Raw genomic sequence first — 12,748 nt, 5'->3', positions numbered from 1 at the left:
GCGCGCACCTGCTATTAGGAATCTGCATCCATGAATATCAACGACTCATGACGCGGTTCAGGGACTGGACTTGGTATCAGTTGTTCTCACCAGGTGCTCTGAATTATACTGCTGGTGTAAAGCTGAATCTGAATTGAGTGCAAGTACACCAACACTTACACCAACACGACCGATCCTTGAATTGTTGCCACTTATGTGAAGAATATGTTAGATGCTCCTCAAGATGGGAATTTCATTCATTCATTTTCAGTTTCTTTTGAGTCAACAATGTCTGTCGTGGTACCAGCTGGACTACACGATCTCAAGATGTTTTCAGGTACAGCTAGGTTGCAGCTACTTGGTCTTTTTACAAAAACAACTCCAGCTTCACCTCTCTATTTTTCCCACAACTGCAGAGTCATCACAAAACTTTTGGAACTATCAGTGAGAGGTGCTGTGCAGTGTAGAGAGGAAGGTGTTGAGGCAGTGATATTCCCTGTGGAGGCAATACTGCACTCCACAGTCTGTGGATTGTGATCCGTCGTCCTGAAAGATTCTGGTCTGTGGGTGAGTCAGTTGTGAAAACATGTTCAAATATTCTTCTCTGTTTACTGCCCCACACAACAATTTCCTTGGGAAGCAGGTGGCTGCAGTGAAACAGCTGCCTATTGACGGTATTCATCACATCCAGAATTAAGAGCTTCATTTGCAGTCTACACACTCAGATGTATAGGTCAATTTATTTGGCCAGTGTTTTGAATAATTCATGAGTTTCACTAATCTAGTTTCCTGAAGCATTAAAAAACTTTCTTGGAAATGTGCATTCATACAAATGGGGTTAATAGCTAGTCATCTCTCTTTGATCGTCATCATTCATGCCAGCAAGTCTTGTATGTTTGCTTCCTGTCTTACCAGCTGCTCTGAATATTACAAAATAAATCAAGCAATATTGATTTGAAAGACTTCCTGTGCAGGCAATTTAGAGATCTTCTGTATTGACCGCTCCTCAGAAGCATGTGCTTATCGTGTATGTATTATCCTCATCGAGCCATCTAGCAGTCTTCCTGTGGACCATGGATTATCCCAGAATAAAAAAAATCACTTTATCATACCACAAAACACTGTGATATGATTAAGATGCTTCCTTTTCCCCTTTCCTGGCAGATTGTTTGTTTGATATGAGAACAGAGAATATGAGTTCCTTGGCTGCTTCCTGATGTAGATTTAGCGATTGCAGTTCAAAAGTGTCAAATATATCAGATAAGGCTATAAAATTCTATGGTTTGGATGTTAAGCTAACTGTTTGCTAATATGTGCAAGAAAATGCTTAAAGCCATGGCAGCCGGAACAGCAGGAGAAGGGAGGTACATCACTGTTGTGGCTGACTCTGCACTGTTAAGACTGTGTTTACAAAGACACACACATACACACGACACTTCCCTACGTGATTCTGGATCATTGACAAGTCCCCGAGAGCGACACAAACCAAATGTACACACAGACAAATGCACACATTCGCCCCAGCAGGTGATATTTGAATTAATAGAACCAAATGGATGGATAGATGGCAAATGGTAATTTAACATTTATCATAGATGGAGAAAACAGTAGCTGAAATAAAAAAAATTGAAAGGTTAATATGACGTGAGGCAACAGATGGTGCCGCATCGCAGTCCCAGGATCTCCTTAGTATCAGAGATGGATGAGGGCGACAGGAGCGTTTATCCTTTATCTGGTGCTGCTGTGAGCTTTCTATCGACTGGCTTGTAGTGAGGAACGTTTATGTGACAGTTATGGCCTCATGGCCCGGAGGCTTCATCCACACACCTGCTCTCAACCCTTTTGTGAGACACGTGGCTATAGATGATGATGAAAAATACCTAATTAAACACGAGCGAGAATACAGCCATATTTGCCTCGCTGTGCATGCAGAACGTGGTTAACGTTCAGCAAAATCACACGTTTTCTGAGTCTCTGACACTTCAATGAGCTTCCCCACTGGCAGAAACTATAGCTTGAGTATATACGAAAAAAATTGAGTCAGTTCAGTCTGGCGTGGTAGAAATTGTGAATTACTGATGGCATAATGAACAAGCCAAGTTGAAAAATTAAAAAAATTAAAATTAAAATTATTTTTTTTAAATATAAAATGAATTAAAAAAAAAAAACAGAAACCATTCTTACAGACTTTGTATTAAACACATGATACATTTAACTTCCTGATTTAAATCAACTTCCATGTGGTGACAAAAACTGCAGTATTGCCAATAACATTTGGTAGGTCTTGTAGCAGAAGGGAAATACACAAATACTCTTTCATGTCTGTCTTTTTGTGTGTTTCTATTAATTTATTGTGTGAGCGATCACAATTACTGACTCATAAAAGCAGTTTTATTGATCCAAATGTATGAAATTTTACGCTTTTCTATTTCAAAATATAATTTGTAGGGATGAAAACAATATGTATTGAAGCATCTACACATGCATCACCAACTTAATCTTTAATTGTGTGAGATACAATCTAGTTTTATATCCTGTGTGAGGAGCACATCGTTGGGTGGTGTTCTTACATCAACAGTTTGTGTGTGGTTTTGACTCAAAGAACATGACATAGTGCCTGACGGAACTTTTCTTTAGTGATGGCTGTCATATGCTGTTAGTGGTCAACACGTTCATGAGCATTTCCAATAGGGTCATATTCACTTCATTTGGTGATGGAGCTGTGAGCAATGGTGACGGTCTTTCAACCTGTGAAAAATATTGCAACCAAATGGACATGGTTGAGAGGAGGCAGCCTCCTATATGATATATCATCATGAAAATCTTGCTATATTGCTGCACTGCCATCGCAATGGTCCCCTAAATAAGCAGCTACTGGCCCCATTAAAATTAAAAGTAAAATAATACTTCATCCAGTGTTACACTATTTTCAAAAATAACATTAATTTCTAGCCAGCTCAGTGTACACAACATTATTCCTGGGACGACTTTAAGGCTGTGATGATTTCCTATGGAGGCCTGTCACATTGCGGTTGATGGTACAGTGAAAAAAATGTCGTCTCATTATGAAGATTGTTTTACTGATGAGGCCCAACACCTGCCACTGAGGGGAGACATGAGCTGATCATTACTGTCAGTGAAGCTGCAGCCTTCCTCCTTTTGAGGAGTCCCTGAGTAGGCGTTAACTCTCACACACACACACACCGTCATCTGCGTAGATCATCAACTGTGTTCTGTAGAGGTTACCACCGATCGCTACCGATGAACACAATTGGATTCCTGTGGTCATGAAGTGTGCTCCTGTCTCTGAGTGGGAAGCTGGAGGGCTTTGCTGAGTCGGTCATGTAGCAGGTGAGAGCTTTATAAAAGCTGATCACCTCGCCGGGCCACTAACTCCTCGCCACCACTGAAACGCCATCGGGAGCACAGACATTTCCCCTCGCCTGTGCTAATGGATCCATATTTCAGCATGCATTCCCACACAGATTACATATGACACTGATTATTAAAAGGGTCTGGTGGTGGGAGTCAGGCTTGAGAGGTTCTATTTCAGCATCTCCCCAGCGCTGGAAATTCTAGTTTGGGTTCTCGGTATTGGTTGACGTCTGCGTGCCGAGTGTCCAAAGCTATCTTTTTACCAGTGAAGCAGAGCTTGTGATGATTTCATTTGGTTTGTTTAAATAGTATGGCACTAAATAAGGGTTTAGAGTTTCACACACAAGATCGGTCGGATTATTGTGACCCCGATTCACTAATGTGAATGTATCGCAGCCAAACGGGCTCCAGACCTCGTCCAGTGTTGACAGCCTGTGACATTCATTTGTGATGTGTTGAAACATTCTTGAGAAGAGAACAACTGAGCTCATGATAACCTACCACTAATCCACACCAATATCCTGACATGAACATGACAAGACTGGCAACAACAATGTCGACCTGGAGACTTCAGTTTGTTTGGGTTGGTTGTGTGTCATGTATACATATTTTTGTAAATATTTTAAAGGAGGGCTTTTGTAAATGCATGCCCACCATAACAGTGAGAGCCTGGCATTGCACATTGTATCATTACAGGACAGTCACTGAGTGTTCATTACTAGAGAGTGCTGATCTTTGCAGATCAGTATTCTACAGAGCATTTGCCAAACTCAATCCGTGGGTGCCAAATGTGTCATTTTCTGTGTACTATAAGAGCTTGAGTCAATTCTAATTTAAAACATACCTGTGTTTGTTGACATGGTCACCCATTAATATCTACGTGTCTTTAACTGATGTGTGATGTGTGAGGCCTCAGACCGAAATTTCGTTGCCATAGTATTGTATGTTTTTGCGCAATGACAATAAAGAAAGTCTAAGTCTAAGTCTATTAACACATAAAGTCCCTAAATGTGGCTTCCAAAATGAAAAGTCAAAGCTAAACAGGTAGAGGATCAGCTTTTGTACTTAGAGCGTCTCCTGAATGCCCAAGCTCCTCAAACCTTATAGGAAAATAAAGACAGTTTTGGAAAGAGCTTCTTCTGGCCTCTTATAGCTTTTGCTTATGTTGGTTATTATGATATTTACTTTGTGTATTAAAATGCGGTAACATAAAAACATTCTTGTCACCTGTGGAACTGTAAAACACCGTCCAACCATTTCAACCAGCCCATATGAAATGAGTGGCATGTGATATGCCTTTCAATCTCAAGATCTGTTCAAACCTCCCCTTCTCCCTTCCCTCTCTGCTCTCTCAGTCCCTCTGCTGTGAGAAAAAGTTATAGTATAGTATATAGAAATTGTCTGAAAAGGCGATGGACTACAAAATGTAGCTCCAAATGTTTTTAAAGACATACACAATTAACAAAAATGTTTTATAGAAACTGCCTTGTGTTACATTAACTGGCCATTTGTCTGACTCTATTTGCATTTTGTTTTTCACTGACATCTTGCAGAACCTATTCAACCAAAGATGCTCTATGCTGGAGGAGACACCGCTGTGTACCACTTTGTAGTCGAGTGTGGTCATCATCAGCCCTTGTCTGCACTGCCGGCCACAGAAGGACCAAGCGCTCCACATCAACATTTATTGCAGACCATGGAGAGGAGGTGAGTTGAACCTGCAGCCATGTCAGTGTAAAGCTGGCTTATGCTTACAAAACTTGAACTCTTGAACCACTTGGAAAGTGGTCTAATTTGGACCGGTATGGCATCTGCTGTCAGAATATATTCCACAGTGTATCGTTTTTACAAAAACCCCATTTGAGCTGCCTATAAAGTAGTAATGCGTCAGTGACACATGCTTCATTAATTGACGTTTATGTTGAGTGTGTACTTGCGGACAGATGATTAGTTGCACATCTCAGCTTAAATTGAGTCATTCGGCGTGAAACATGGTCTGAACTTGTTAGATTTGTCTTTTTAATGTGTGATCAAACAAAGTGGAGACATGCAGTGTATCTAAATATTCATACTGCAGGTTATATTAAGAAGCATCTTCCTCTCAAAGTCGACTAAAAATAGCACGTGTGACGGAATAGTAATGAGATATTTAACTTGAGCAGCAGCTTTTGTTTTCTATTGACACACTTTATTGACCCAGATAAGACACACGCCAAAGTTGAGCTGGATTGAAGTAATAGACAATGGCTGATTATATAGCGTTTAAACATTATCTGAGCTCGATAGATGGATGGATCTGTCCGCTTGAGGAAGGAGGACATGGAGTGAAAAGCTTGTTCATCGAATTGCTGTTATGACTAGGCCTGGGTATCAATCAATGTTCAATACCAGTGCCAATACCGATACCTTCACTTTGATTCAGACACCAGTTTTATGAAATTTAAATGTGTAAATGAAAGGCTTTCAATATTTTTGTCCTGTATGGATTTTTTAAATACATGTTTAACTGAAGCTAATTTATATTGACTGTATTGAAAATATGAATAGGCTGTTTGGCTAATCTTTATGTACAATATTTGAAGTTAAGTGACACTAATCTAGATTGTTATTGAAAATATGTGAAAGTGAAAATTCTCATTTGGAGGTTACTCAAATTGACAGATGAGTCCATCAAAATATGGGACTTGCTTTGTGTCCACTATAGCCTACTGTACTCTGAAATAGCTGGTTGAAGACTATTTTTGAGTGATGTGGGCTACCTGCTTTGCTGCTCAATCTAAAATAAGCATCTATTGAGGAATTGTTTTCTTTCACACAAAACACTGTTGCCCTTTTCTCAGTTTCTTTATCTGACCAGCGTTTAGTCTCATCCCCTCAGCTGCTGTTTCTCCCTCCGGAGCATTTGTAGCTCTGTTGCGTGTAGGCCTGCACGATTCAGGGGAAAATATGAATCATGATTTGTTAGCTAAGAATTGATATCACGATTCTCTGTCACGATTTTCTTTCCTCGTGATATAGGCAGTTTATTGCACACATAAACCATGACAAAACAATGTTGCAGCACCAAAATACGACGTTTGAGGTGCAGATAAAGATTTGTGGTAGGGATGCTCTGATCAGGGTTTTTGCTGCTGATCCCCGATAATGATCACATAGATTGACAGTGAATTTGTCATCAAAATGATGAGACCTTCTGTGTACATATTAAAACATTAACCATTAAATTATTTTAATTCAGACACGTTTTAATATACCTATTCAAGAAGGCAAAAAAAAACAACTGCAGAATGCACCAACTATTATGTCAAAAGGACAACTGAAAAACATGTAATTTGATGTGAGACATCGCAGTTTGGTGAATCTCGTGAGACTCACTGCTATATCCGTGACATATTTATATACTGGCCGCTTGTAGCGCGACTCCGAGACAGAGAGCACTGCATTTATGAAAGTTTCCACTCTGGACGATTTCAAAAGTGCCAGACTTAGGTCAGGCTAACCCAGACTGGCGGGTGTTGCTAAGTGTCGCTAACAGCCTGCTGCTGAGAAACCAGCGATCTGACTTTCATGAGCCCAGAAAACTCTGTGCTCCGTCAAGTGCTGGTGCTTTAAATGGCGTGAACGGTTGTTGTGATTGGCTGGTGGTGGTCGGCATTCACTGATCACGCTGAAATCAGCCGATCACCATTGGTGGGAACTCAGATAGCAGTGGCTTGCCACACCGCTTGGGAGCGTAAAACTCACAAAGGATAGTAGCATTTGTGATGCAAATCCAGTCGGTTCTAAATGAAATGCGAATAGAAATTAATGGAAAATTAAATCAGACATCAAGGGTGACTCGAAATCGCATTTTTTAAAAATATTTATCGCGCAAACTTAGTTGCGTGTATCCCTCACTCCTTCACTCCCACTTTTAATTTGTTAAGTGCGGACCTGACTTCTAACAGGGAATGCAAATAGATAACAAGAGAGAAAACTTGAGCTAGCTTTCGAGCCTCTACTTGCTAAACGGTCCGTTGCATTTATATGGCAGTGTCCCTCAATGAACTATTATTTTACTAGTATTTTTATAAGAAATACCCCATCTACAGTGTGAAATGATTAAAACGCAAGTCACATGCTGAATGGGTGAGACTCAAGAGCCATCCTTCAGGGCACCGAAACTTGGCACGGAATGACACTCACTATTACATTTTGGTTGGTGCGTACCGAACCGAAGTTCTCAGGAGAGTATAAAAGCAAAAAAAAGGGCATTGCCTGAGGCGCACAGGCTGAACAGCAGGGAGCGAATCGGATTCAGGCCACCTGGGACAAAGACCACCGTATGAAAAGCCCCTAAACTGTATCTAGTGGTAGTGGGAAGAGTGGGACTCATACTTTGCTACCACACACTCTCCCCATATAAATGATCAAATCCTAACAGCAACTGAACTTGCTATGTTTTTATTCAACTCTTGGGCATTGAAACACTACATTAATCTCATTTTTTACCTAATTAAAAAACACTGCTATGTTCACAATTCTAGTTAAACTTTGCTATTAAATACAAATAGCGAAGGAATACTGCAGTCATATGAAAAATACTGAGAAATTAAAAGCTGTGGTTGCAGATTACCACTTGATCTCCTTTTATTCAAAAGCAAACAGAACAATCTAACATGTAAAATGCTATCTGCCATCTGCTGCCATCAATAGCAATGTAGTAGAACAAATTCTTATTAAAACACCATATTTTATTTTTAACTCTCGGATTATTTCCTATTTATTAGTTGTTGCGCCTCATTTAAGTGTATTATTGAATATATATATCAAATATTGTTTTGTCCAAGATGCTGTGTGTGTATGTTTTTCCATTATACCATTATATTACAATATATTAGAATATATCAATGTACTACAATGTTCATGAAATGGTTTTGTGGTTGTCTTCTCGGCGGTGCCCTCGAGCATAGTTCATCTTCTGCATCAGCGTGTGATCTACCGAACCAAACAATCCCGAGAAGTCCAACTCCAGCCATCTTTTTTTCTGTTCCTCATATTAGTAAAGCACACAGAGTTCACTCTTGTTTCCTCAGCTCACTGTCTGCTGACCTGAATGGAAACTGCAGGTTGTTTGATGCGTGTTTTGACCGTGTGAAATCACAGCATTTAATTTAGCCGCTGCGATAAATCTTAATGAGAAACCTGACTTGTCCTGCTTTTGAAAATGGGCCTTGTGATGTCAATTTGAAATGGATACTCTTGTCAAAGGCAGTTGACTGGTCTGGGGCTGCTTTTGTGGATATTCAATACTGCTGGGTCAGAAGCATAAAGATAATTTATAGCTTTGCCTTCCTAGAGCACATGCAGAACGCATCACGTCTGAATCGACTCCTTGTTTGTTCTTTAGTTGTTCTGCTGGACAGCTGCTTCAGCGTGGACATCACCTGTTCTGTACAATAGGTGGTGTTTTGGTCATGATTGATGCGATAACAGCGAGGGAAAATGAACAATGAATTGCTTGTTAATGAGTGAACAAACAAATGATGTGAATCAACAAAGACAAGGTTGTCTGTGAACTGTTTCTTTCATCAAAGGGCTACAACTAGAAGCTTGCAAATGAGGTGATCAGGGAATCGGCACTTACTGTCAGCTTGTTGTTGCGTTGAACAGTTATGTTTTTGCAACTTGTTCCTTGTACTCCAGTGAAGCCACTGACAGTTGCCATATGCCGTTGGTCAGTTTGACTAGTTATGTAGAATACATGGCCAGCAAAGGTGCTTTAGTGAGGCGAGGAGGTAAACAGGCGTGGATGAAATGTAACTATGGACTTTAACCCAGAATAGCAGGAAGAACAGCCACAAGTGTTGTGAACCTCAGTTTGAGTTTAGCACATACTTCTTTTTCAAAAAGATTTTTTTAATGATGGAACCACTCATGTTACCTCCTGACTTACTCAGAACCACACCTTATTGCATCATTTCAGAGTCTATTCATGTCAAAAACCAGAACATTATACCTATAAGTTAAATTATTTAAACTTCATACCCAGAACACGACCCTCCCCCCAGGTGGAGACCCTCTCCCTGCTGCTGAACAAAAGCCGGAATCCTATTTACTCTGCTGCCACCAGGTGTAACACGCAGGGAGTAGTTCTCATTACCTGTGCTGGATCAAAACCTTCAGCACAATTTCCCACCGGGCTAGGGTCCGCCTCTCACCCCCGGCTGTAACCCAACACCTGTGACATCATGCACGTAGACACTGGCTGTCGTCTCCGCTCACTGCTCCACAGGCTTCTCACTGCTCTTCAGTCCCGGGAGGGATCAGCAGCTCTGACCACACAGGCTCGCATCGACTGAAGGCTTCACCTACAGCACACAAACATTCTGGCCTCTCTTGCTTTCCAGAAAAGATTTTCATTTCTCCCTTTTCTTTGGATACTCGGGGCTTTCCCATGGATCCTGATGCAGGTAAGCACTTGCCGCTCAACTTCTTGCTGAACTTCTGATGCTGCGAGGGGCCACCTGCCTGAACGCCTCCGGACACATTATCTCACTTCATCTCTCTGGAAATGGTCCGTCACTGATTAGATGATAGGATTCATAGGCGGCATCGCACATGAAAGATCCCTGATAAGTCGAACAAAGCAAGCTGAGCAAAAGTCCTCCAGCGTTCCGGTTCATGAATACGTGCCCCTTGTTTCACCCAGCCGCTGCGCGTCAGCTCAACCTAAACTGATTATGTGCTAATTATACAGAAACTTTCTGAGGTACTTGGAATGCACAATGTCTGAGGCCTGTTGGCGACAACTGATGTGAAAATGCACCTAATAAGATTATCATAATGAGAGTTTTGAGAAGCTTGAATTAACTGAATGAGTGTTCAAGTACCTCTCTGATAAAGATTCAATTGCTCCGTTTGACACACTGATACGTGGAACCTTGACCGATCCATGTTTCTGTTCTATTGTGCCGCACCTCAGTTTTTATCCTGTTAAGTCTTTGCACTTTCCTGGTGTTCCCATTTCAAAGTGTAACTCTAACATGGCTTTTGAATGTTGCTTGAATTACACCAGTTATTGCAGGCATTGTAAATAATGATGACAGAACAGGACATTGTTGCGTTTAATGTGAGCTCATAAATTCAAATACTTTATATTAATGACTGACTACCTTTAGAATGAGCCTTCAATGCATTGACCCTGGGTGCAATGAATGGCATTATGTGTAGTAAGTATAAACTAATCTAAACCCACTACATGTGACCCCAAGACCTCCATGCTAAACCTATGAAACCTCACAACCTGTGTTTGGAGTTTGTACTTCTTAAGATATCTTGAATTTTTTAATGAGAAATAATGAATTGTGTTGATGATGAATCAATGAAATATATATATATATATATATATATATATATATATATATATATATATATATATATATATATATATATATATATATATATATATATATAATTTTTTTTTTTTCCCCAAGACGTGTCTTACCAAAAGATAATGAATCCATCAATGGCAAATATTTCAGATGTTTTTAAAGCACTTTTCCTGTTTTCAGTGGAAAACACAAGTGTGTTGCATAAAAACCTCCAAACAAAGGTGTGAGAAGTAGGTCAGCAGTCAGATATGGAGGAGAACAGGTCCTTGCTGTGATTAGCTCTGCTTAGGAGTCCCACCAGTTATCTTCTGTTGTTCAGTGGAGAGCTGGCCACTCTTTTGGGAGAGCTTAAATTTCAGTCAGCTGGGATTAGTCTTTCAGCTGTGCTGCTATCACCACCTAATCACAGCGCCCTAAAAGCTGCGCCTGAGTAGTTTAAAGAAGCCCACGTTGGCTCTTGACTGCTTGTCCCGGCGCTGATCAGGCTGTGTGTACTTTAATGGTGGTGGAATTTTTCAAACAGCCCCGGGCAACGAATTTCACTCTGACTCTAGTAAACTTCTGTTGCTGCACTTTCACATTGAGACTTTTATCCCTTAAGTCACGCCCTAGATCAGACCACTGAGTGTCCTGTGGCCACCCTCAGACAGCTGCTGTCAAAACCCTATTACATTATACCAGTGATATTTATTTTCATTAATGTGTCTTCATTGCATGTATTTTTTCAAAAATGTGTTGCCAGTTTATTACTTTATTACATTGACTGAGCATTTTAATAATGTGACTGTTCTCTGGTCAGTATCTCACCTTGATCCCCACCATACCCCATTTCCATTTTTCACTTTATAAGTCTGTTTCTGTACAGGATTTAAAAAAGAAAATTCTATTATTTGTCACAAAATGCAGGCATATGTTGTTTTCCTCAAGTATTTAAATACATTTGATTTTTTAATTTAAATAGTTTCTGCTTATAATGTTTTCACATCCATTTGATTATTTCTGGTTGTAATGTTTTAACATATGTTATACATTCTCCCCACAAATATTGAACATTGTGCAAGATTGCTATTACTGTAATTGTAGTTGTTGTTGTTATTTTCATTTTTAGAACACACTGTTGTCAGCTGATGCCTGTAGTGAAGCCTTAAATCACCAAAAATGGAATGTGATCTTGCAATATTCTTTTTAAAATAAACATTCGAGTTTGCTGCACCCCAAAACATTCTATGGCCCCTGCCAGAGCCTGTAAGTTGACTCCTGCAGAACAGGACCCCACATATGCTGCAGCTTGCGTGACAAAAAGCACTCAACCCTATTTGAAAAGACCGTCTTAATATTTTCAGTCAAACAGCAGCCACTGTGGCCACACACTCATTTCACATGATCATCATCATATTTTGAATGATTGGTGTGTACATTTGTTGAAGCCCTAGAAATGACCTTCAATAGTTGAAATATTTATCCTTTTCACAGGCATATGAAGCTGTTCTGCTACACTAGTCCCATATTGCGCTGCAGCAGCTTACAACAGTTAAAAAGGTTTAGATAAGAAAAGTATTCTTTATGAATCATGGTCAGTTTCTGAAGCTCAAGCTTGTTCTTTTTTTGTTGTTGCCCCCCTCGGTGTTGTGTTTGACAGTACACCGCTCCTTTGTTAGATGAGAGGACTCTTCGAAGTTTCTTCTCCAGCTTTCGTGGTAATTGTTTCATCATTGCTTTGTTCATACGATCACGTGGTGATTCTGAAATCTCAATTAAGAGGTTTGGACACTGACGGCCCCCCACCCCTCTCCTCTTCCTCCCTCCGTCTCTCTGTCGTCCGTGCTTCCGCTTGGCGCCGCATGCAGGAATCTGAGAAAGGGCTTTGCTCGCGGCAGGTAATTGCCTCTGAGATTCCAGCGCTAATGGAGCTAATCCTGCTTTTGTGTAGTTTGCGCTTCAGATTTGAGCGTGTTTGCCAGGTCCTTGTGTGACTTTGCATGCATTAATTGATTAGCCGGGAAGCTGGGTGCACTCTTGTC

General features: G+C 40.5%; 1 protein-coding gene across 9 annotated transcripts in view; it reads left to right on the top strand.

The window, feature by feature from the left end:
- ptprfa (protein tyrosine phosphatase receptor type Fa) overlaps positions 1-12,748 on the top strand; it is a 115,086-nt gene that overhangs the window by 26,976 nt on the left and 75,362 nt on the right. For all 9 annotated transcript variants that reach the window (XM_053886959.1, XM_053887001.1, XM_053886969.1 and 6 more), the window contains exon 2: positions 4,908-5,061. The gene's annotated coding sequence lies outside the window, so the exon portion shown is untranslated. The remainder of the gene's footprint in view (positions 1-4,907; positions 5,062-12,748) is intronic.

This window comes from Synchiropus splendidus, chromosome 1 (genome assembly GCF_027744825.2).
Source record: "Synchiropus splendidus isolate RoL2022-P1 chromosome 1, RoL_Sspl_1.0, whole genome shotgun sequence".
NCBI lineage: Eukaryota > Metazoa > Chordata > Actinopteri > Syngnathiformes > Callionymidae > Synchiropus > Synchiropus splendidus.
Note: the sequence above shows the minus strand (reverse complement) of the source record. Positions and strands in the feature narration are given on the sequence as shown.